Source organism: Cyprinus carpio, chromosome A10 (genome assembly GCF_018340385.1).
Source record: "Cyprinus carpio isolate SPL01 chromosome A10, ASM1834038v1, whole genome shotgun sequence".
Classification (NCBI taxonomy): Eukaryota; Metazoa; Chordata; class Actinopteri; order Cypriniformes; family Cyprinidae; genus Cyprinus; species Cyprinus carpio.
The window spans coordinates 6,142,518-6,167,606 of record NC_056581.1 but is presented as its reverse complement, the minus strand read 5'-3'; the positions used below and the strand labels follow the sequence as shown (position 1 = coordinate 6,167,606).

Here is a 25,089-nt window from a genome sequence, read left to right as displayed (position 1 = left end):
CTACTGTACATCAATTTGGTTAAAAGTGTTTGGTAAATGTATAAAGGTAACACAAATGCGGCACTGAAAAGAATAAAATAGGTATAACATTTATAAGGAATATTATATATATATATATATATATATATATATATATATATATATATATATATACACTACGGGGCCATTGAATGCTTGAATCTGATTGGCTGACGAACATTCTGAGGTGTGCAATTATTTTCTGGGTAACGCACAGCGAACGTAGTTCCAGGCAGCTCTCCTGACCGCATTACAGTTCCATATCACTTCATATAGTTAACAGTAATAACGGTCACGCAGTTTGCACGATTTTATCAGTTAGCCTATATAGTGTAGCAACTTAAAGACTGCACATGACATTTCTCACTAGCGAGGAGACACGTTGTTTAGAGACCGAAGAGGTAAGTTAGCCTAATTCAGACAAGCTCTCTCTCTCTCTCTTTCTCTCTTTGTTTTTATTTTTCTAATAATTCAATGGCCCGTCATCAATTATTCCATATATATATATGGCCACATATCAGATAATCAGTAAATAAAAAAATAAATTAAAAAAAATTATACTACTACTACCACTACTACTACATTTTCATGTATGTTTCACAATGAAATATTATTTCAGTCTTTTTAATCATGCAGAAGCCTAAAGAGCAGCTGACTATATTCTATACTTTACATTTATTCCAGATATATTTGTAGCATGTTACCAGTCACACTGATTCTATTTTCACGTATTGAAAATTCAGAGCCAATGTGTCTGAATCTTACTAATGCTACTGTGTTACTGTGGGAAAGGAGCAGATGAATAAGCTCATTCAAGTCCAAAGAGCTGTCTGGGCTTTCACTCCTTCTCCCCCTCCTCCCCACCACTGCAGATTCTATTACAGACCAAAAGCTTCAGCACACTGTGATACACGGGTACTGCTCATAATCAGCGCGTCTTACTAGCATCCACAGGGACGGCCTCCACTGTGCATGGCCTGAAATGAAAAGCTCTGAACCCAGCACAGCAACACTGTGCTCGCATAAGCAGAATGGATGCTTGCTCTTATATTATTAAACACCGCCAGGAACCAGTACAACAACAAAAACAAAGGGTACTGAGAATAAAAAAGGTCTAGGAAATGATGCTGTTATATTTAAATTGTTTTCTTTAATATATATATAGGCAGAAAGTCTGCCTATATGCTTTCTCTTCCACGATTGCTGTTATTATGACTCATCTGTTGATCATGTCACTCATATTATGTGTTCATATATTATATTATTATGTGTTCATATATATATATATATATATATATATATATATATATATATATATATATATATGAACACATAATAATATAATATATGAACACATAATATGTATATATTATAATAATTGCACTCTATGAATCATTAGGTAAGCATTAGTAAAAAGTCAGTTCATCCTTTATAAAGCCTTGTCCCAACATTAATAGGCATTAGTAAGCAGTTTATAAATACAGCTATAAATGCCTTGCTCTTGATTTAGGGTGTACTCACACTAGGCATGGTTGCCTTGAACCGAGCCCAAGCACAACCAAACCATGCTCTGGCCTACCTCTTCCAACCGGGCCAGAGCCGGCTAAACGAACCATGCCCAAGGGCAGAACGGAGTGCTCACACTAGTCAAACAAACCGGGCTTTTGGGGTCAAACGTGCTCGGGCATGGTTCACAATGCCTAGTGTGAGTACACCCTTATAAGCACATCTATTACAAAGTAGATTAAAAACTCAGTTATCTTCCTAACAATAAATAAATAAATAAAAATAAACAAACACAAAACAGAAGGATACAGAACTTAGAAATATTTATTTCAAGGTGCAATAAAATAAAACTGTACACTTGAATTTATTTTCTATGAAAATGCAGAGGTTTTTATTTATTTATTTATTTTATCACCTGTACAGCTGTACAGTTTATTTTTTTTGTGTGTTCTGTATCGCTCTGTGTTGTGTTTAACTTTTCAGTTTGGAAAGATGAATGATCCTTTAAATCTCCTTTGTAAATGCTTTAAAAAGTATAAATAGTCCTCACTTTAGATGAGCTCACAAAAATAGATGGCTGGCAATTACTAAATGTTTTATAATTACCTGACTTAATCATGAATTATAGCAGGAATTTGTGTCAATTAAGCAGTTATTAACACACTGAGCAACTATTATCATGTATCTAAATGATAAGATTTATATATGTACATTTAAATAGTTTATTATTCATTTACTTACACTTTCTAAATGATCTTATGAACCACTGACAACTCCTAAATAACTGGTTTGTAAATGTAATAATTTAAAAATGATAAATTTATTGTTAATAAAGTATGGAAATACAATTATTAAACATTATAGATATGCTCAAGAACAAAACATTTATAGCTCTATTTATAAACTGCTTACTAATGCTTATTAATGTTGGAACAATGCTTTATAAAGGATGAATTGACTATTTACTAATGCTTAACTAATGACTCATAGTGTGCAGTTATTATAAAGTGTAACCAGAGTTCCTTCTTCCCTGCTGTCATGAAGGTGTGCAACTTGCTCTCAGCTGAAAATGTTTTTAAAGTAGTCTAGCTGCTGCAATACCTGAATTTATTTTATGGGATCAATAAAGTGTTCTCTTGCTTTCTCACAGTTCAAAACAAGATCTTCTTGGGGTAACACCAAGTGCATTGACAAGGTGCAAATGAATCTGCCATGTAACCGCCCACTTTGTTATGGAGGTGGTGTTTTACTTAGAATCTCTAGAATAACACACTAAAACTTGAACAGAGAATATGAAGCATCGGTCAAAAGGAAATTGTATTGTGCGGTATTGTATTAGCACATCTTATTGTTTGTCCTATTATGTATGTTCATTTTCTCATTAATTCAAATCAGTGATTTCATTGCTCAAACTAAACATTTACAGAGTTTAATAGCTTTTCTTACTCACTGATGTTTAGTTACTTCCATTAGCTAATTTGAATAAGTAGATTACTTCCAGTTGAGTATTTTGGTTTTCTTGCCAAATACAGCTTCTCTTTTAAGTGCAAATAAACCTTTCTTTTCAGACATGCTCTGTGCAGATTCGTTAATAAGATTTATCTTTTCGTGGTGAGATATAGTTTACATCATCAAAGATGGCAAGACTGAAATAATGATTTTACAGATTTTTACAGACTATTCTTGGCTGAACTGAAGTATATTCGCATCATGTGATTTTGCACGACTGTTAAAGAACAGCATCTTCACTTTACATTACTGCTATGAACACTGGTGAAAAACTTTATTATATCCCTGCCTGTCATCACCGATGTCATCCCAACATGATTAAAATGGTCATTGCTTTGCACATGAAATACATCCAATATTAAAATGCAGCCTTTAAAATCTTTCAAACGACCTGAATAAAAACCAATTATGAATTTAGACAGATAGATGGCTAGAGAAAGATGCTTTTAAACACTTGACATTAGAAATTAAAGGAGACATTTTGCATGCTCTAATGGGTTGTGACAATCAGTATATCATTGCCAGCACTGCAATTTTAATTATCGACAGATGTCTTTTTAAAACATTTTTTTTTGCTGTACTCTCAGAAGCTAAATGATGCAAACCCCTTCCCAATGCAACGGGCAGGGATTTGACTGTCTGAAAGTAATAATAATAATAATAATAATAATAATAATCAAAACAGAGGTTTTCAGAAACTCGATTACAGCAAGTGAATATCAGTGTCCAAAAACACAAAGCATATTAATCATAACCATTCAGTCAAACAAAATTAATAAGCCTTTCACAAATTAAATAACAAGGCCAGAAGATGTGTGCGGCAGGGCAGTGCTTTTTGGTAAAGAAACCATTGACTCCTGGTTTAGAGTTAACATTTTATGACAACAATAGGGATGCAGAGTTTTTCTGTGGTCATACTGGTATCACTCAATAAATGTGACAGACTGCTAATGTTAACATTATGATAAGTAAAAAATGCAGATATATTTAATTTGATGTTTGGTATCTATATGAGCATGTAGATGGACTTTTAAGGTAAGTGTTGCAATCAATCACACAAGATGTCAACTGTTAGCTTATATCGGCCAATCTACTGGTTATCAGCTTCAAAATTTAAATAATTCTTTGTATCAGCCAAAAATGCCCATACAGATGCATACTGAGACAATATGTCTATCAGTTAAAAAAGTCATTGAAAGTAAATGAGACAATCCCTTTCATGAGTCATTTCAAGGACCTAAGGAGTCAAGGGTGCTTACCTTTGCTCTGATAAATATTTGCAGCATGCACAATGGAGAATTTACCTCTATTTCCTGAGTCGTTCATTTGTTTTGATCTGATTTGATTTTAGGCTGCTTTCACATGTCATACCTCACATTCCCGGGAGCCAGATATGGTGCAGGTGCAGGTACCTGTCCCATTACCCAGCACCTCCAAGGCTTCTGGCGTGGCTGCTGGATTGTAGCTCATGTAATATTCCTGGAGCTGGGAGCTCAGGTTCTGTTCTGGCTCCTGACTCTTTTTCCTCCGCTTTCGGCCCACTGAACTCTCCTGCAGCAGTCGGGTGGCACCGGGGTAACGTTTCCAGGAGACATACATTACCGACAAGACAAGGGACACTGAGAAGAACAGTGCCACCCCACCCATCACCACTTTGTGAAATGACACAATGTCTTGCTCAGGAGCTGGTGTCACCACTAAGCTGTCGGATGATGAGGGTGTCCACTGACGGGAGTCTCTGGGATCTGGGTTTTCGCGGCTGGGGAAGGTGGGGCGTTGAGGAGGTCGAGGATGGGGAGGCGGAAAAGGCGCCTCAGAGGCAGGTGAAGGCAGGGGTGGAGGCGGTGTTGTAGGAGCCATTGTTGGTTCAGTTGGTTCAGGGGTAAGATCAAAATTTGGATCAAAGGTCTGCAGATACAAAGGTGATTGAGCAGTAATTTCATAATCATCACAGTCAATGTTGTTCTTTGAAGCCTCCATGACCTTCTCCCCTTGAAGGTGCTTAGGACTGCTGCAGATTATACTAGTGTCCTTAGTGCCTCTGAAATTCTTGAGCCAGACAACAAGAGGACAAATGCCTGGTCCACAATCCCACATGTTGCCTGCAAGGCTAATGGCTGTTAGGGAGATCCAGGCAGCCACAACCTCCTGAGACACATTGGTCAGTTTGTTAGACTCTAAGTTGAGGACCTGAAGATTGGGAAGGCATTGAAATACTACAGGATCTAGAACTTGTATCTCATTGCCAGAGATATCAAGCTTTTGCAAGGTATACCAGTTCCACGGAAGGCCTTGGTTGATAGCTCGAATACGGTTCCATTGTAGATACAGGGCACGAAGGTTAGCAAGGCGAGGAAAAAGAAAGAAATTGATCCGCTAAAACTGACTCTAGAAACGCCCAAACTGATTATGCTCCAGGTGGAGTTCCATTAGTCGAGACAAACCCAGGAATGCTGTACGAGTCAGCACCCGAAGCCGATTATAACCCAAGTCTAGAAACTCCAAGCTTCTGCACTCTAGAAACGCCCGGACAGGTATTGTCATCAGCCCATTGGAGCGCAAGTGCAGATTCTGCAGTTTTCGAAGACCAAAAAACTGGCCTGGCTGCAGTTCCTGCAACTTGTTGTAGGAGAGATCGAGACTGCGTAGGTTAGGTACTCCGTGAAAAGTGACATTATGGAGCTGTGAAATCCTATTGGAGCTCAAGATCAACTCCTTCAATCGCCGAACCCCTTGAAAAGCACGACTATCCACAAACATGATTTGATTGTGGTCCAGGTACAGCCACAGTAACTGGTTAAGATGGGCAAACTGGTAAGGGAGCATTGTGTGCAGGTCATTGTAGCGCAGGGACAGACCTTGACAACTAACTGAAATATTTTCAGGGACGTCCTGGAAGCTAGCTGACTCACAATGGACAATCTTTCCCTCGCAACGACAGCTATAGGGGCACATCCTTTCCCCAGAACTGAACAGCAGGAGGGAAGAGGCTTGAAGGAGGAGGAGGCCCGCTAATCTCTTGTCACAAATAACAGAACCTGCAGAGGGAAAAAGCACAACATCAGCTTATCATGTTCAACAAGACGACCAGTTTTATGTGGCAAAATATTCAGTTGTCAAGACTCATATAAATGCTACTACCATCCACACCATTCTTCAGGAGTACTTTATTCTGTATGATTCATCTGCAATCTTGATGAATTTAATAAGCATTCAATTGAAACAACAATTTCAAGTGAAATATCACCCAGGACTGAAACACTGTCATTCATAGAAATGTTAATAGTGATGGAAGTTACTGAAAAACTGTGATTTCTTTAATGGCTCTTTGAGTCTTTTTGTTATTTTTTAGTTATTTTGGGATTGTCTGACTGCATAACTGAAATTTGCAGTTTGTTTGTCTCTCCAAACTGAGAGATAATTGATCAATTAATGAAATAAAACCTTTCCACTCCCTGTTGAGATTAGCCCACAGCTGTATTACTTCTAATTGGTTTGCTTCTGTCTCAGAACATGAGAGATCTTATATTCATATTCTATATGTGATCATGTAGATCTCATAATGATCTCATATTCTAACAAGATCACAAAATGACCACTGGCAGATGTTGTACACATCCAGCTGTCATGTCATCTGCACATATTATTCAGTAACGTAACACCCAGGATTTAGAAGTACGACACAGCTCACAGCTCAAAGCAAATCACTATAAATCTGTTATTTAGCCTTTGGCACTCTCTTTTGAATTACACTAGAATTACATAAAGAGTCTCAAGAGAGTCATTTGGATTAATTTACTAGGAACCATTTTTAAAGCTTAGTAATCATCACCTATGCACTAATCAACTTTAAGATGTGACTAATGTCCAGCTATATCTTTAATACCATTTTTATACTGTTCTATGGAAATTGATTAGTCAATTTAGAGCTGAATCATTACTTCAAACATAATTACTCGGAAGCTATTACCTCTGCTATGTGAAATGTGTTTCATATTCTTATCTATGCCAGAAAAGATGATGCAAAATGGACGATTTCATTACAATCTTTTTCATCTCATACTTTTTAAGTGCAACAGGAGTTTTCTTTGCCAGGAAAAATAAAACAGCAATATGCAGAACAAAGAGGAAAAAATGATCATAGTTTTAATGTATAAGCAATCAGCTGAAGATCTGCAGTGCGTGTACCATGAACTCATTGTCTATTGTAAAAAAGAAGGACGGAGGCCATCCAAGCATACACAGCAAATTACGGAGTCATCAGTTATACCAAACTATAATCCCACTGATGCTGTTAAGAAAATTTCAGAACAGGACTGGAAAAAAAAAAAGAGAGATCACTCTCATTATAACTTAAAACAGTGCGGTCTTATTTAAGTTCTCTTTTTCTCCATAGCGATGACAAAAACAATTCAGAGTCCAAGCAATCAATCTCATAACTGCACATCATTGTGGTTGGCATGCACTGGCTCAGTGTAGATTTCCAAGCAAAAATTTGGCAATGAAAATCATCACACCAGCTATTACCTGTCCACTGAGACTTTTTGGGGAGAAAAAAAAAAACGACCCAGGGCCATCTCTCTGTGTTTTCAAATGACTTTTTGACTATTATCAATTCTTATGCTTCACTGGTAGTCCATTACATGTATTATTTCCCTCTCCACATGGACACACATTTGTGAAGTGTCATGCTTCCTAAGGTGTCCATGTAAGTCTTAAGAGCTACATGAAACAGGAAATATACAACGAATCAGAGAAGATTAACCCTCACAATGATCCCTAAAAACACATACTGAGCTGTCCGTATACTGTAGCCACAACAATACAAATGTAGTCTTGAAATACCCAGCCTGAAGTTCTAGGAAAGGTTTTTTTTTTTTTTTGGTCATCATTTTTTGTTTGGCTCAATAGCGTGGCCCTGTTATCTTCGGCTCGTCTTGCCCTAACTAGACCATCTGGTTACAAAGAGCATATTTCTACTGAATCTCCAGTGCCATGGCCAAAATATCATAAATTACTCACACTGTGAAATGTGAGTTACCAGGCTGAATTAAATGTAATGTGTAAGAAAAAAAAAAAAAAAAAAAAAAAAAAAAAAAAAAAAAAAATAATGGAAGGACTATGTCTTTTTATTGTGACATCCTCACAAGCAAAATGTAAAATTGGCACACTGTACAATGAAGAGGCTTCAAAAACACAGAAAACACTGAATAACTATGCTCAACTAAAAAGAAAAAGGGAACGAGAAGAGAAGAGAACATTAAACCTTCAGATATTGATCCACACTGGGGTTTTTACCTTAAACATGCTTTAGTGAAGGTATAACAAGAATCAGTATTTTAATAAAAAAATACTAATAAAGAATTTTATTTGCAAAACAAATTATAAATAAATATATTACTAATATTAAGGCGATATATTTATATTATAAAACAGTATTACAATCCATTAATACATGATCCTTGAGACATAAATTTTGGTGATCAATTATTAGAAACATTTTTGAAGGATTGTGTGACCTTGAAGATTGGAGTAATGGTTGCTGAAAATTCAGCTCTGCCATTAGAGAAATTATTTCATTTTAACATATATTCAAATAGAAAACAGTTCTAATTACAATTGAATAATATTTCACAATATTACTGTTTAAGGTTTTTTTTTTTTTTTTTTTTTAAATAAATACAGCCTTAGTGACAGCTTAAGGTTGCAATGCAAAAATGTTCTTGGTCTCCATTTTACATTTTGCAGCAATTTGATATCAAATCATATTCCCGGTGCAATCAAACCAACAAACTGACAGCTACTGCCAGCTGACAGCAGTAACTCTCTAATGCGGGATCCTTATCTACCAAGGCAGTGCCAATCAATGGCAACCAAGTTTAAATATTTACAATAATCCTCTTAAACCAAAACTCTGAATGGCTCTGAATGTCTTTGATTCAACTCAAATGAAGAGAATATTACAAATGCAACGGCACTGTAGAGTTTGACTGCAAATGTCATTCAGTGTCAAAAGCTTAAGAGATCTATGGCAGACCATGCTGGCAAGTCTGCGACCTGTGAGTAATACTGCAGATAAAAATTGTCCAGACACCAATTTTCACTCAGTGAACTAAAATACTTTGAAGGCCATGCACCATAGCTCATCCAAAGTTAGTTCATTTAAAAGCCGCTCATTTAAAACATTGTGCAACTGTGGCAGGCCGCTATTCAAATGGCTAGGAAGATGTTGGCACATACAGCAAAATCAACTGTCGTATTCCTTGGCACAGTGACAAGCATGATATTTCATATAAATGCTACAGTGAAGCTAAGGCTAAACCTGAACAAAACGTGAATTTTTCTAGTAGAATGGAAAAAAAAAATGTTTTTAAAGTTTCAGTAGACTGAAAAAAAAATTAAATAAAATCTACCGACTCCCCGCTGCTTGCATCAAACTCAATTGTAAAGTCAACACTAATTTTAAATGACACATCAGTGATGACAGACTGGGTAAATGTTTAATGAGAGAACTGCACTTGCCATATTAAAACGTCATACTGTATCTCTCAAACTAATCTTTGTGGAGAAAATTGAGTGTGAATTCAACAGTAATGACTTACCTGAGACCAACATGGCCACAGGAAATGCAAATGTGTCTATTCTTGGAATGTAAAATAGTGGTAATTTTCTCTACAAAGGTTCCTCTTGTATTACAAGTATGATGAAAAATGACTCAAAGCTGCTGCATTTTGTAAGCCCTTCTCAAGTTGTTTGTCTCTCTACAGGATTCCCCTCTTGAGCGTGATTTAGTCCCAATTATAGTAAAAATACAAACATACAAAGTCCAGTAATATTGACAAAGATGTTTTCATTAAATTAATGAATTAAGACAACGGTAAGGTTTCAAACTGATTTTCAGCTCCATCTACTGAACTCTCATCACAGCGAGACAATCAGAATATCACACGTGCTAATGTTGCTGCCATTTTTTGTCTAATACAGTAGTTTTTCGATCCTGGTCCTGGGGACCCAGTGCTCTGCCTATTTTGTATGACTCTCTTATTTGACACACTCACACTGCTTTTCCACTGGGGCTGGTGTCGGAGCTGGAGCCGGTGCTCAGCCAAGAATGGTACTCATTCAGAACTGGCTCATGTTTCCACGGGCAAGGAACAGAACCCACTATATCAACAATGTGACCAGAATCGCTTGTTATCTCTTGTTAAAGCCTCATTTGACCACTTATGACAGCCACAGTCCAATAGATTAGCCCTTTAATTCAATATTGAACTGTTACTGAAGCAAAACAGTGATTATAAAGATGCTGAAGATGTGTAGTTTGAAATTTTTTGTCATTTATGTTGGTGCAGGGCACCGGTGTTATCTCTTCTACTAGCTGTCTAACTGTTTCTCCTCCTAATCTGATCCAAATCGCAATAAAATATGGCATTCTGTGTAGAATTCAAATGGATCCAATACGTTTTGTGGTCTGCGTGACTCCTACATATGATCCGCTCTGTGTTATTGCGTCTCTGGACCGGAGTAGACTTTGTGTGTGACAATGCGAAACCAGACTTCTTTTGACACTGTCTGAATCGTTCCCTATCCCCCATATAGTGCACTACGTGCCATTCAGCATACAGAAAATACTAATTTTGTGAACAAGTGACCTATTTCAGCCACAGTTTCAGCCTGTATTTATAGTGTAGGAGGTGGGACACTTCAGATTCTAGAGAGCGTTTGATAGCACAGAAAGTTTGATGAGAAACTGAAGTGCAGGTTGATGTCATCAAAACCATTGATCCATATTGGCGTGAGCAGGGCCGCTGCTGGCCAAATGGGTGACCTAAGCAGGATTGTATTGTTGTGCCCCCCTTCCTCAAATATGATGAAAAAAAAAAAAAAAAAAAAACTACTATAGGGGTGAAAATAGACCTTTAATAACATTTTTACTAAAAAAGTAAATAATTATAAAAGTAAATAAGTGAATAAATTGTATTCTTTACAAATTACAAGTGTAGCTCTTGACATTTACCTATGGCTATAACTTTATTATAACTCTAATTTATTTTATAGTCTCAAGCATTCAGAAATCATGCAAAAGAAAATTAAGAAGTTTTACTATGATAAAACCATGGTTTATTTTTGTAAGGTTTGTGATGTCCACATGTTTTTTGTTGAAGAAATTATAGGGGCTGTGTCATCTATAGCAAAAAGCTGGCCAAAAATGAAAGATTAAGTGAATTCAAACCTATTAAACAAGGCCAATAGCCTTAACAAGGATTTGATCGTCCTGTAAGTGTAACAGCAGCAATTACATTGCCTTTGGCTCCCTTTTGAAGGTATAACATGTTATGTACATAAATTGTTTATTTAGTATTAGCCTACATTATGTATTTTTAACAGTGTTATTAACCAATCATTAATACCTCATTGTTTTTATATAATGCATTTTAAGTTTTTCAGTTTTTATAACAACAACAACAACAACAAAAATATTACAGTATAATAATACTTCTTTGTAAATTATTATTTGAAGTAACAAAACCATGGTTAATTTGCAGTTACCATGGCTACAAGAACGATGATTTTTGGTGTTATTTTTGTTAAAACCATGACTAAATTTTGTAAGGGAACCTGGAAAGTCAGAGAGAATATTAGATGCGTTGGTGGTGGTGAAATTATTTCCGACATTAAAATTCGTTATTAACGTCAACAGCCAAAAAAAAATAAAATAAAAATTAATTCACAAGATTGTGCCTGAAAGTGATACACGGGCTTCGTTTTTACCTAAATGATTTACAATTTATTTTAATACATAATAAAAATGTATAAGGTGTGCATTGTATTTGACACCTAAATGAACACATTGCAGTTGTTTTTATGACTAAGTCTTTCTCCTCAAATAATTCTTCAAATTTGCATTTGAGCCCATTTGGTTGTGAAAAAGTAGCATCATTTACATATGATTTACAGTTTATTTTAATAAATATCAAAAATGTAAAAAGTGTGCATTATAGTTGACACCTAGATGAACAATTACAGTTGTTTTTAGGGCTGGGCGATACAGTATATCTAACGATATGATCATGCGCAACTAGTCAGTAAATCTGGTTCCCTGATTACAGCTAAATTGCCATCACCTGCTTTCAAATGGAAAGGCATTTAATAAACAGAGCTGTAGTTCACTGACAAGCTACGCAATATCGCGTTCATTATCGAAGGCGATTCATCTGCAATAATGAACGCAATATTGCGTAGCTTGTCAGTGATCTACGGCTCTGTCTATTAAATGCCACTCCATTTGAAAGCAGGTGATGGCGATTTAGCGGTAATCAGGGAACCAGATTTACTGACTAGATGCGCATGGTCATATCATTAGATATATCTCCCAACCCTAGTTGTTTTTATGACTGTAAGTCATTCTCCTCAAATGCTATCGAATATCGCATGTAACTTTAGATTTGCGAATATCAAACATCTAACGTCAAGCCAGCTTTACTTTTTTTTTTTTACTTTCTTCCGTTTTCTTTTCTCTGCGCCGGATATAGCTGATGTCTGTTAACCAGGCAGATGTCCATCCATTAATTCTGAACATTCAGCCACAAACATGAGGTGCGAGCATGGTTGGGGGAATGGCACGTTTTTTTTTTTTTGAGCAACTGGGATGGTGCCCCGCTGGGAGTTGGTGCCCTGCGCAAACTGCGTACTCTGCATATAGGGAGTGGCGGTATTGGGCGTGAGTGAGAGAGACTGTAAGTTTTAAATGCTTATTTCTTCTAAATGCAAATTTTGTCATTGTTTTGGAGCACACTAGCTTATAGATAACCTTAAGGGTAACATATTCATACTTAAAAAAACAAAAACGTAAATTTTGATTTCATGGGGGCTTGAAATCAAATGGCACCTTTCAAACTGTGGTCTGTAGTGTAAGCTCCGCCTACTGACATCCCTTGTTTGAGACCAGCAAGGTTTCGGGGCCAGTTCAGAACCAGGATTTTTTTTGATTGAAAAAGAACATCCTGGTTCCAAACTGGGCTCCTGCTCCAACATCAGCCCCGGTGGAAAAGCGGTATCAGTTCAGTTCATGGAGCTGAACTGAAATGTATATGTTCTGCACCCAAAGTATTTCTTAACTTCACATTCCAAACATCTTGACAGAGACTCCATTTTTATTTGGATGGAGCTCATAGTGGTTATTTCATGACAATGAGTTTCAAGATCATAAAAAATTAGGGTGGTTAAATAAGAGATCACTCAGCAGAATAGAATACAGCCAGTATTTAATAAGAGATTTTATCCATATGAAACCACAGCTCAAACACATCATTTACCCAGTCAAAACCAAAGCTGTGATACTGAAATGATGGACCTCCTGCATACTTAAGGCACATTATTCAATGCACATTAATTGTGAGATTGAAGAGTGCTGTAACTGTGCCTCAGTCAGGATGTGGAACGCAGAACAATAGTGTGATTTATGCTAAAAGCACTATTTATGGCACTATTGGGGTTGTAAAATCAGCTTAATCCACTGCAGTGAATAAAGTGTGCTGCAGTAAGACAGATATACTGTAAATGTGAACTGTACTTATTTACACTACTAAAGAGTTGGATTCTCATGCTAAACCTGACCAAAGTCTCAAAAAAAAAAAAAAAAAAAAAAAAAAAACCTTGGACGTATGACAAAGTATTTCTGTGACAAATACACTCCTTCAAGGGTTCATATAAGCTTCAGAATTTTTTTTTTTTTTCGAGGATGGCCCTGTATGACATCATAAAGGGTGGGATTACTTATATGGGCACTTCTCCAGGAAGAGCGTGAGCATCAACCAGAGCGAGAACACGACCCTCAATGTGCTTCATTCGAGTTACGGAAGTCATTGGCAGTGCTGCACAGGACTTGCTCGAGAAGGATTTTAATTTGATTTTATGATTTTAATTTGATTGCCATGGCCCATCTCTACTCTTCGCTCAGCAGGAATAAATGTGAAATCATGTTAGCTTGATTAGTATGTTTGGGATTCTGGAATTCAGTACTGAATTAGATACAGAATTAGACAAGCAGCAAGCAAAAATTCTGAGAAGGAAATAAAGAGGAATTACAAAAGGCATGTTTAAAACATGAAGTACCATGTAAGGGTCACTACCCTCACTGTAAAAGTATTACAAACCATTATTCACCATTAATATAATTAATATTATATATATTATATATAATCCATACACAGGAGAGGGAACGCAGGGTCAAGTTGTCATTCAAGGAAGTTCTTAACTCAGTATGTAAACAAATTATGTGAACAGAATTAAAAAAAAAGCTGACAATTTCAGACAATGGTCAACTATATAATAAACAGAGAATTCAGCTATAAAAGGCTCAGGACAAGTTAATTTTCAGAAAAGTCAAGTCAGGGCAAGATGTGTTTTTATGTAAAAAAATGTATAGCCTATTATTGGGGCATGTTGTAACAAAGGTCGGTACATCTACACACTGTCTGGGTTAGTTTTTTTTTCCGTCTTTGTTTCTGGGGAACAATGTTGGAAATTGTCTTTCTTTATTTATTTATTTATTTATTTTTATTTATTTTTTTTGTAGCTCAGACTTTAAAGTATACAACTATTCAGAACTTGCCTTCAGAAAAGTTACCCTAAGAAATACTCACTGAACTTGTGACAACTAGCCCCAGTCTCCCCTTTGCTGCACTGTTTAAACAGTGTTTTGCCAGGTAATATATATCTATACATTAAATCGTTTAAAGATACATTAATGAAATATCACTGTTTTTAAGAATCAGACAGAAAAATCTCCAGAAGATGTTTTCTCTGTTTATATTTTGAGGACAAAAAAAATGGTCCAGAAAAAAAAAAAGAGCTAATGGAACGGACTAAAATCTTCCTCACTGACTGGATGCTCCACTGAACTATCAATCACATTTAGGACATTTCATATTCTCTTTAGGATAGGTGGTGAGCTTACCATATTGAGTCTTTTGGCTTCATTACATATCTTTTAGGCTCACTGAGGGGAATGAATGAATGAATGAATGAATGAATGAATGAATGAATGAATGAATGGCTCAGTAAGTGAACTGTTAACCAAGATTTTTTAAGTCAAGTGAGTTAGTTCTATCATTTTTATTAAACCTTAGGCTACTAACATTGTTCATCGGAGATTAACTGTAGTGCAGTTTAATTATATTTAGGGTCCTAATCAACTGAATCATGGCTGTGAAGCTAAACTGGGACAAAATAAATCACAACAAAAACACAACCTGAAAACAGTAATAAACAAAATATGTGCACACAAAGAGATTTATATTAAAATTCCAGACACATTGATGTAAGAGACCACTTGCTTACACATATATATATATATATATATATATATATATATATATATATATATATATATATATATATATATATATATATATATATATATATATATATATATATTTATTTATTTTATTATTTTTTTATTATTTTTTATTATTTTTTTACTCATCAATAGTCGATTATAAACTATCCCAGGATTCCAACTACTCACCCATATCAGCCGCGCGCTTTTGATTCCACTCGTGTTTAATCCTTGCGGTTACTGCACAGACATTCAGTCTCTCAGGATCCACTCCAGCGAAGACTTTTACCTTTAGTCCGAGCAGTATTACAGCCCAACTAAAATCATTATCGATCCGACTCCATGTCGCAAAAACACTTTAGAACGTGCTGCGTCTCCTGATTAATCCAACAGCACGACAAACCAGTATAAATCCAACAGCAATTAACATGATGGTCATCCGTCGTTCAAACAATTAATTCTCGCTACGCAGCAAGCAACTGACTGAAGATGAGGGCAAAAGTTGTTCTGGGTCGCATATTTGGAACAATGAATTTTAAATCATGCGGAGCTTATCGAACAGAGTTAAGCATAGAAAAAAATAAAGAAAAAACACAACAGCACTGAGTCTTGAGGGCTTTGCGTGAGAGGGAAGCCGTGCTCGCCGCCGCAGTAGAGAGTCTAAGTGCTGCTCCGTCCCTGAGAAATATCACACAGACCGTGATGATTGCGCGCTCCCGCCCTCAGGTCCTCTACAGTCATAATAAAGGTGACCCGGAGGCAAACCTGCTGCGGTAAACACTAGCAGAATGCCAGAACACCCCCTACACGACCAAGACTGTGGATGAATGTAAATGACACCCTTCTAATCACTACGAAATAGCAAGAGAGATCCAGTGTGTGTGTATGGTACCAATAAATGTATGGACTATTAGACTATTAATATAAAATACTTGACATTTTCTGTAAAATTTATATATATATAATTAATAATATACTAGTTTTGACCTAATTTTTCAATTATATTACATCCTAATGTCTGGGATTCATACTATATTGGCAGAAAGATTTAGGGTGAAGTCAGCAAAAGTGGGACACTTTTTGGTAAATTGTGTATTAAATACTATTATACTAAGTATTAATATAGTAAGTATTAAATGTGTGATATTGCAAACACATTTAAAAAAATATATATATATATAAATATACATATATACATATACATATACATACATACATATATATATATACATATATATATATATATATACATATATATATATATATATATATATATATATATAAATCTTGTATCAACCATCTTATTGATCAACTGAAAATAAAGTATTTTTAATCTGAAAGAGTGCTATGGTCTTCCTACAGTTACCTTTGATGGACTTATTACAAACGCTAGACCAGAGAGCACCTTGACTTTACAATTTTCCCAGAGATGCACTCTCTACTATTGCACTTAGGCCTATGTTAAGTTGCCTACCCATTTTTATTCTTCATACTTTTTCAGGTAAATTGGGACACACATTTTTATCTAGTTTGTACTTAGATAATACCATTTCTTACAACAGGACATTGTATAAATAATGTTTTTCTATAGAAAAAATTCAAAATTTAAAAGAATAACTTTATAATAGACATACTAGCAGATTATGATATTGATTGTGAACTCATAAACACTTAACATTTATTGAATTAAAACACTCCAAGAGAAGTACAATATGAGTAGTATAAAAATGCCAAATTTTTATTTACGATGTGCCTGCTTTTAAGTGTTTGTATCCATCTGTGTGCTTAAGTGTATGTGTGTATCACATGCCTTCATATTTGTGTGTTTATATGTGTGTAAGAGAGGGTGAGAGCAGGCATGTGTTTACAGGCACCTTTTATGAACAAAAAACCTAATCTTCTCAAATTTCCATTATTATTTTTTCTTTCCCTGCTTCTGCCGACAGTTTGTGGCATTTTCTGTAAAACAAAACAATTTCTCACATTAAGCAACGTATTACATTTTTATTTATAGGATGTCCCACTTTAGCTGAATGCTACTGTTCCAATTTATCATGTTAAGGTAAATTGGGACAGTGACTAAACTTGATATTTATATAAAAAAAAAAGAATGGAAAAACTTGCACATCATTGCATACAATTAAATAATCAATGGTTAGAGATAATGGTTAGAGATTTGGACTTGTAACCCGAAGGTCGCAGGTTCGAGTCTCGGTGCTGGCAGGAGTTGTACAGTAGGTGGGAGGGAGTGAATGAACAGCACTCTCTTCCACCCTCAATACCCATGGCTGAAGTGCCCTTGAGCAAGGCACTGAACCCCAAGTTGCTCCCCGGGCGCTGGATATATAGCTGCCCACTGCTCCGGGTGTGTGTTCACGGTGTGTTCACTTCTCACTGCTGTGTGTGTGCACTTGCATAGGTTAAATGCAGAGCACCAATTCCGAGTATGGGTTACCATACTTGGCAAATGTCACCACTTTCACTTTCAAATACTGTTTGTATTAGAATTTAAACCTTAACAATTTTAATAGACTTAAACTATTTACGGCCACTAAACATGTACTTTCTGATACCTTCCAGTACTTCACACCTACTGTATAGGATTTACATTGACTAATCAAATGTTCATAATCAAATTAATTACTGTTATTATAACATTTCAAGACTACCTATTAGGGATTTCCGTTTTTACAATAAATTATGATAAAATGTTTAGGAACATTACACAGCAATGTCAAAGCCACTTTTATACAGTTTAGTATTTTAATCATCATTAAAAACGTATTCTATTACCACAAATTGAACAACTCAGGATAAATAAACTAATTACTACTGTCCAGCATAAAGCAAAGTTTTAAGTAACATTCTTACTTGCGCACAGCACACAGAGTAGTTTCGTTTTGTGTGAAAACAAAAGCTGGGAAAGCGGAAAGCTGGGAGGTTTTAAAAAAGTGCTAAGGGAATTATAAATATGAATGAATTAAATGATATGAATGTACCTCTGAAGGTTCTAACTGTCTTCAGAAAAGATTAGATGGCATTTTGTTTTCATCTTTGCCATGTAATCAAGGGGCGCCACTATGGCTTCTGGGCCCCCTCTGTGATCACAGTGAAAGGAGGGTCCCCCTTGGTAAAAATACGTTCCGGTCCCACTCTCCCGCATCGGGCCCTTGGAATAGTCCTAACCTCCACCTAATTTGCATGCCCTGCTGTAAATTTTGACCAGTTGATGAAAAACAAGCTTATGTGGATTCTATACTTTTAAACAATTTGGATAAGGTATCTAGAATTAGTTATAGAGCAGATAAAATAGTTTGCCTTAACCCTTTTCTTTATTTAAAGGAGCTATGTGGAGGTTTTTACTTTAAAAAAATCTTTAAAATAGAGTTTTCATTTGTACATGTATGAGCCAACCATGATGTAAAAAAAAGAATGACACCTCGACTGTCCACCACGGTTGCCTCTATCAGCCTGTAGGCTCAATTGTGTGTGGAGAAGTCGGGCCCGAATTGGCACCAAAATTCACAAAATGCGACGTCATGCGCGTTCTCGTCTACTTGGGCTTACAACCGTACGGCACGCCAGCCATTATAGTAAGCAGCGGCAATAGTGTTTTCAGATGGACTCTGTGGATGGAAAGAAGCGACCAGCCTCCGCCAGCACAATTCAGACACCCACGGACACTCCTCGTAAGTAAAAAAAAAAAAAAAAAAAACGTATCTAGTGTGGCAAAAAGAGAGAGCGTGCGCACTGAGAACGAGCATGAGACTGGCTGTAGTTCCTCTAACGGCCACTGGTGTCAGTAACGGTTAGAAATTTCAGAACCTACACAATGCTCCTTTAAAACCTTTTTAAAGCTTTATTTGAACATTTCATGCATGTGATTAGATAAACTGTTGTCAGTCATGTTGTCATTTAAAATCCAGACATCATTGGCAATGTTATTGTTTTAGTGTTTATGCAAACAAAAAGTAATTTTATTTGTTGATGGTTGGTTATAAATATAAAACTTGGTAAAACGATTTATGTGTCAGTACTTTAACATGGAGGAAAGGGGGGCCGACCAATTGTGGCAGAGCAGGTGGAAGAGCCCGAGGCGGAGATGGAGAGCCAACGAGCCAGGGGGATGCCGAGGATCTGGTGTGGAGCTGAGGTCTCTGGCGACCGAGGAGGAGATCCATAGAAACGCGACGGAGCCAGAGCGACTGAGGACCAAGGTGGAGCTGGCGGGAGGAAGGAGCCCAACGGAGCTGGTGGGACGGAGCGACTAGGCGCAGCCACTGGGACTATGGGCCGAGGTGGAGTCCGGGCCTCAGAGTCGGAGGTGAGGGAGACTCCAACCATGGCGATGCTGGAGGATGGCAGAAGCGGGTGGGAGGGCGGGCATGAGGAGCGGCCACTCCAGGGCACATTCTAAGAGCGGGCACTGGAGGACACTTTCTAGGAGCGGGCACTGGAGGATCGGAAGCCCCCTCAGGGCTGGATGAGGAAACGAAGGAGGGCTGGACAGGACCAGCGGAGACAACGGAGAGAGGAGAGGGGGCAGTTCAACCTCCAGTTCAGATTCCCAGTCTATGAAGAGCCTCCTCCTCATTTTGGCCCTATGTGCATTCCATATTCAGCTCACCCTCAGCTGCGATGCAGGGAGCACTCCACGCTCACACCGTCTGTGGCTCTCTCCCTTGCGGTGGGCACTGTAGCCGGCTCTCGCACCTCGTCTGATGGGTTGGGCTCTGGCTCTCCATCATCGGTGGGCTCGGGCTTATGCGCCATACCATGGGTAGATGGTGGGCTGGGCTCTTGGTCGCGAATGGATCCGGCGAGATCCTCCATGGGGCAGATGGTAAAAAGGGACCCGTTTCTCGCCACAGTCCACTCCACAAAGGCAGCGAATTCCTCCCAAGGACCATCTTCAGACGACGACACTCTGCACTCGGCGTTCAGGCTCGCATCATAGAAAGAGCAGAGCATGTCTACTGGGTAGCTGGTGACGTGAGCTAATAACAGGAATTGTCTGGTATGGTCCTCGAGAGATCGTCCTTCCAGCTCCAGCAGGAGGAGGAGGAATTTGGGGCGGAGGAGGGGATCCATGAACACAATGGAAAGATAAAGGACTGAGGAAAACCGGAAAACAAACAGAAGGTAGACACGCAATTTACACTGTTTTAGGTCGGGTCTTCTGTCACAAATACTGTGCCGGAAGGAACACGGAGCCAAGGATAAGCAAAATAGGCTTTATTAATCCAACACATGGGTAAATCCAACAAGGAGAACAGGAGGAAGACACACGTACTTGACTTGTAGACCCAACAAAACTGAACTGAATGACCGGGGCTTTTAAACTCAGGATAATAGGGGAAACACAGGTGTATGGAATCAATTAATAATCAAACTGAACAAGGACATGAAACAGACCAAATAAGGAAAACAGGAACTGACACACATGACAACAGGTCCAATCCTGACACATCTCTAGTGTGCATAATATATAGGCTAATATAATATGCATCTAAAACCACACTGCCTCTGTAACTAGCTTCAGTGTAAATATTGTTAGTAGCTTAAAGTACAACAGTGGCTAGTGTAGCAGCAGTTAGACTACTTTAACTAACTTGGAAAGTAGATTCTCCATCATTGTTCACAAATTATTTTATTTCAATAATATGCCATATTATATATGCAAAAGAATATCCATCAAGAAAAAAAAAGGTAGGCTGGGACTCTTTTTATCCATCAAAATAAACTGAATCGTAAATAGTGGATGTTACTCTATACAATGAAGATGGTCAGATGGGAGGACAGATTTTTCTATATAAAAGATTAAAAAACAACACATTTCATTTTTATTTGACACCACATACCTGTACTTGAATCATGAATCATGTACAGTAAGACCAGGAACATGCATTAAGGAGGTAAACCGAGTCAATTTTGGGGACGCGTGCTGGTACTGTTCAGAGACACGTGAAGAGTGGCTCCTTAGAGTTAATGTATTTATTACACATGCCGCATGCTTAGATCCATATCTATAATTCAGTGCTTTTGTCAGATAAAGGGTTAAGTCCTAGTGCTGTTACTCTGTGCACCTGCTGTGACATTAGAGACAGAAGACGGCTCTGAAGTCACATGTGTATACAGTAGATCACTGCGGCCGGTCCCTGGGGTATTAATGTAATAGCGGAGAGTGCAGACAGTGTGTGTTTCTCGGTCTTTGTGTGCACACAATCTCAGCATAATGAGCTTTTTTCAGTTCCTCCTCCAGCTTCATGCCTAGCTTTGCTGTTGCTTTTTAATAAGCTCAAACTCAAGGACAAGCTCTATATAATTTCATGTTGTTGGCATCAAACAAAAACAGCCAATAGTGTTTATTGTTTTTAATTCATCACATTGAAAGAATTTATCAGATAACATACTTCTGTTTTTGTATTGATTAATTTTTTTTATTAAATTTGTTTAATTTGTAATGTGCAAACTTGTTTCAGTACTTAAATAATAAACAGTTAATTTATTTTTTACAGTACATAATACATGGAATAGTTTTGATGCTTTATTTATTATGTTGCTAAGGGTGTCACACAGTGAATTACAGAACCGCTGGGTGAAGTGATAATAGCCATGCTTTATCGTGAATTAAACACAGCTGTTGATCAAGGACTGCATCTAACTATTTTCATATGTTAGATAATCCATTAAATATAGTTAACAGATGAAACCTTATATGTAAAGTGTTACCAAGTGAACACATAACATGTATATTAGGTTTAATATAACAGATGTAATTAGGTTTAATGATGTCCTCTTTTTTTCTTGAAGGGATAGTTCACCCAAAAATGAAAATTACCCCATTATTTACTCACCCTCAACAAAAGACTATAGAATACCCAAGACGTGTCACTCGTATAGTTTTGAATAGGGAAAATTGCAATGCTCAATATGGCTGCTCTATCAAAGGAAGCCCTGCCTACTGAGTAAAAGAGCCAATCAATAATCAGTAAGTTCATCACATCACTGCAGCTGACATTAGAAGTCCCGGTTGCTATAGAAACAGTCAGCATTCTGAGATGTGTGCTTAGGACTGTACATATAATAATAATGCCTCCTGAAGCAAATCGATGCATTTTTGTAGGAAAAATATCCATATTTAAAAATAAACATTAATCTCTAGCTAACTGTCGTACATGTGTTCATGAGAGAGTGGCATTCCAGTAGGACGTAGGCATAGCCCAAGCTCCAGTGAGAAGTGACGAATGCAGAAGTGCAGAGGAGAGAGCAAAACAAAACACCAGTCACGGATTAGAAGTACAAAACAAGGATTTATAAAGAAAAATGTCAGAGGATTTGGATATAAGCCAAGCTAAACAAAGGAAACTTTGCTTCCTTTGTTCCTGTAAACAAACCTTGGTTCTCGCGAGACTTGCATATTCTCACCAGACCTCATGCTGACCTATTTACTTTTTTATCTTGGCAGAAATGTAATTGGCCAGACCATTTCCAAACTGTTGACAAAAAAAGACAAAAAAAATGTAACGACTGCTCCCACTTCCAGAGAACAGAAATCAGCCAGCATTAGAATGTCCAAAACAGCAAGCTCTCTCTTATCCAAAAGCACATAAAGACAACCAAATGAAAAATCATGTGCCTGACACCAACAGAAAACAACTGTTAAATGGGTTTCCATGTTTGTTAGAAGTCAGGTTTTCTTTTGATGTAAATGGCTCTGACTCGTGTCCTTTGGAAGGTCACATGCCAGCCTCTCCTCCTTTCCATATTAATGCATTTACCTTTAATCGAACAGACCCATAAGTACAGCTCACTCCAGGGAACAGCCTGCTGGAAGACAGCATAGTGATTAAGCCTTTGACAGGTGACTATTAGGCCATGTACTAGTGCTGTCTCTTTGCTATCTTTGGGTTTGTTTTCCATCCTTATATCTCTTCTCCTATTATTTGATTAGCATCCAAGTTATTGTGCTCACAGTGTGGTGTAGTGGGTGTTATGTTTGGTTGATCAATACATACAAGACAGCGACAGAGCAATGCAATTAATGTCCTCCCTGCTTTTTTCAGCAAGCTGTTGAGAGCTGTAAATATCCTCCTTTTTCTGCTTGCCAAGTTTAGTTACCCTTCACCGCCCGTGATAATTTGTGTGTGAGCTTGTAGCATGTACATGTTTGCAAGTCTAGGTATCTTTGCTTGAATCTATGTTTTTAGAAAGTGTATAGTGCAGTGTATAATGCTATGACATCCATATATTCACTAAAAATAACCAGAAATAGTGATTTTGTTTTTATGTGGATCGGGCTGCTATGGTCATACCATATGTTTGTGTATCAGTAAAATGAATCAATAAATTAATTTTTCAAAGCTGTAAATAAAGATTATTAGAGTCCATTTGACAAGAAAACAAACAAACTTTAGCTTGTGATGAGTTAAACAGCAGATTCCCTCCAGATAGAAGACTATTAAAGGCCATCAGCAGAAAGACAACTCAGCCCAACCCATGTTCAAGTTCTGAACCACTCAAATGGAGCAGACAGAAATTTTCAGTTATGAGAGATTCCTATATTATATTTAAAAATGTCACATGCTTATTGAAGATATTCCCAAAGGAATGCATTTATTTAATTTTTTCTAAAAAACAAAACAAAACAAAATAAAAAAAACATTAATGCGAGAATTTTCATGAACTGCAGCGTGTGATGTAATGTTATGGCGTCTCATAATCATTAAATATTTATGACACTCTGGGAGAGATATTGAGAGCCATGTAATTGGCTAACATCAGCATAGCAAAAGCTCTTGGTATTGTTTCAAGACAAATGGGTGACAATTGGTTTCTTGTCTGAGCTCAGTTTTTTACCACTTATTATCACCATCCATCATTCACTCTCTCTATGCTCAAAAGACAATATGCTTTTTATAAATCAACAACTAGTCCTACTGTATAGAGATTTTTCATTTTGGGGTGATCTGTTTCTTTAAACATTAACCAGTTATGCATTAAATGATTCAGATATTTAAGAAACTCTCATTACAAGTCTTTCTGTTAATTTAAAGTCTTGCTAATGTCAGTGCATGTGTCCTACATTTATCAGTGGTTTAGTTAATAAATAAACATCTTGCTATACAGCAGCTAACACTGATGATTTAAGATATGCTGTTAGCATTGACTTTGTTTTGCCATTATCCATCCTTACATTGCCTTTGTTTACTGCCTGTTTGTTCCTACTTGCACTGCTTAAACTGGATAACCCCCTGCAAAAATGTATTCCATTGCTTAAAATTATCAGTAGGTCTTCAATGCGGCAAGAAATCAAATAATGCCATAGCATCCTTAATCCGCTCATATCACGACTGCCAATGTGCGAACATTCCAAGAATCGTATGTCTTTTTCTTTTTTTCCATTGTGGAAAATATTGTCTAAGACACACAAAATGGAACTGAGTTGGGGAAAAAATAATAGGAGAACAAGTTGTGAAAAAAGCACATTATCTTGTCCTTTTCACTTGTAGATAATCTGCCAAAAAACATTTCGAAAGCATCAAGAACTGTAGTTGCACCATGTTAACAGAGCCTGTGATAAAATAATTGACTTACGGAGCATACAATTTGATGGATTCACAGGTAGAAATCTCATCAACATGCACTCATTTTATGTTCCCAAACCAGCCCCAAGTCATTTACATTTACCCACAAGTTTGGGCAGAAAGACCAAT

General features: G+C 37.1%; 1 pseudogene; it reads right to left on the bottom strand.

Annotated features, from left to right (window-relative positions):
- LOC109097188 overlaps positions 1-16,094 on the bottom strand; it is a 153,735-nt pseudogene extending 137,641 nt beyond the window's left edge.
- Positions 16,095-25,089: the final 8,995 nt, after the last annotated feature.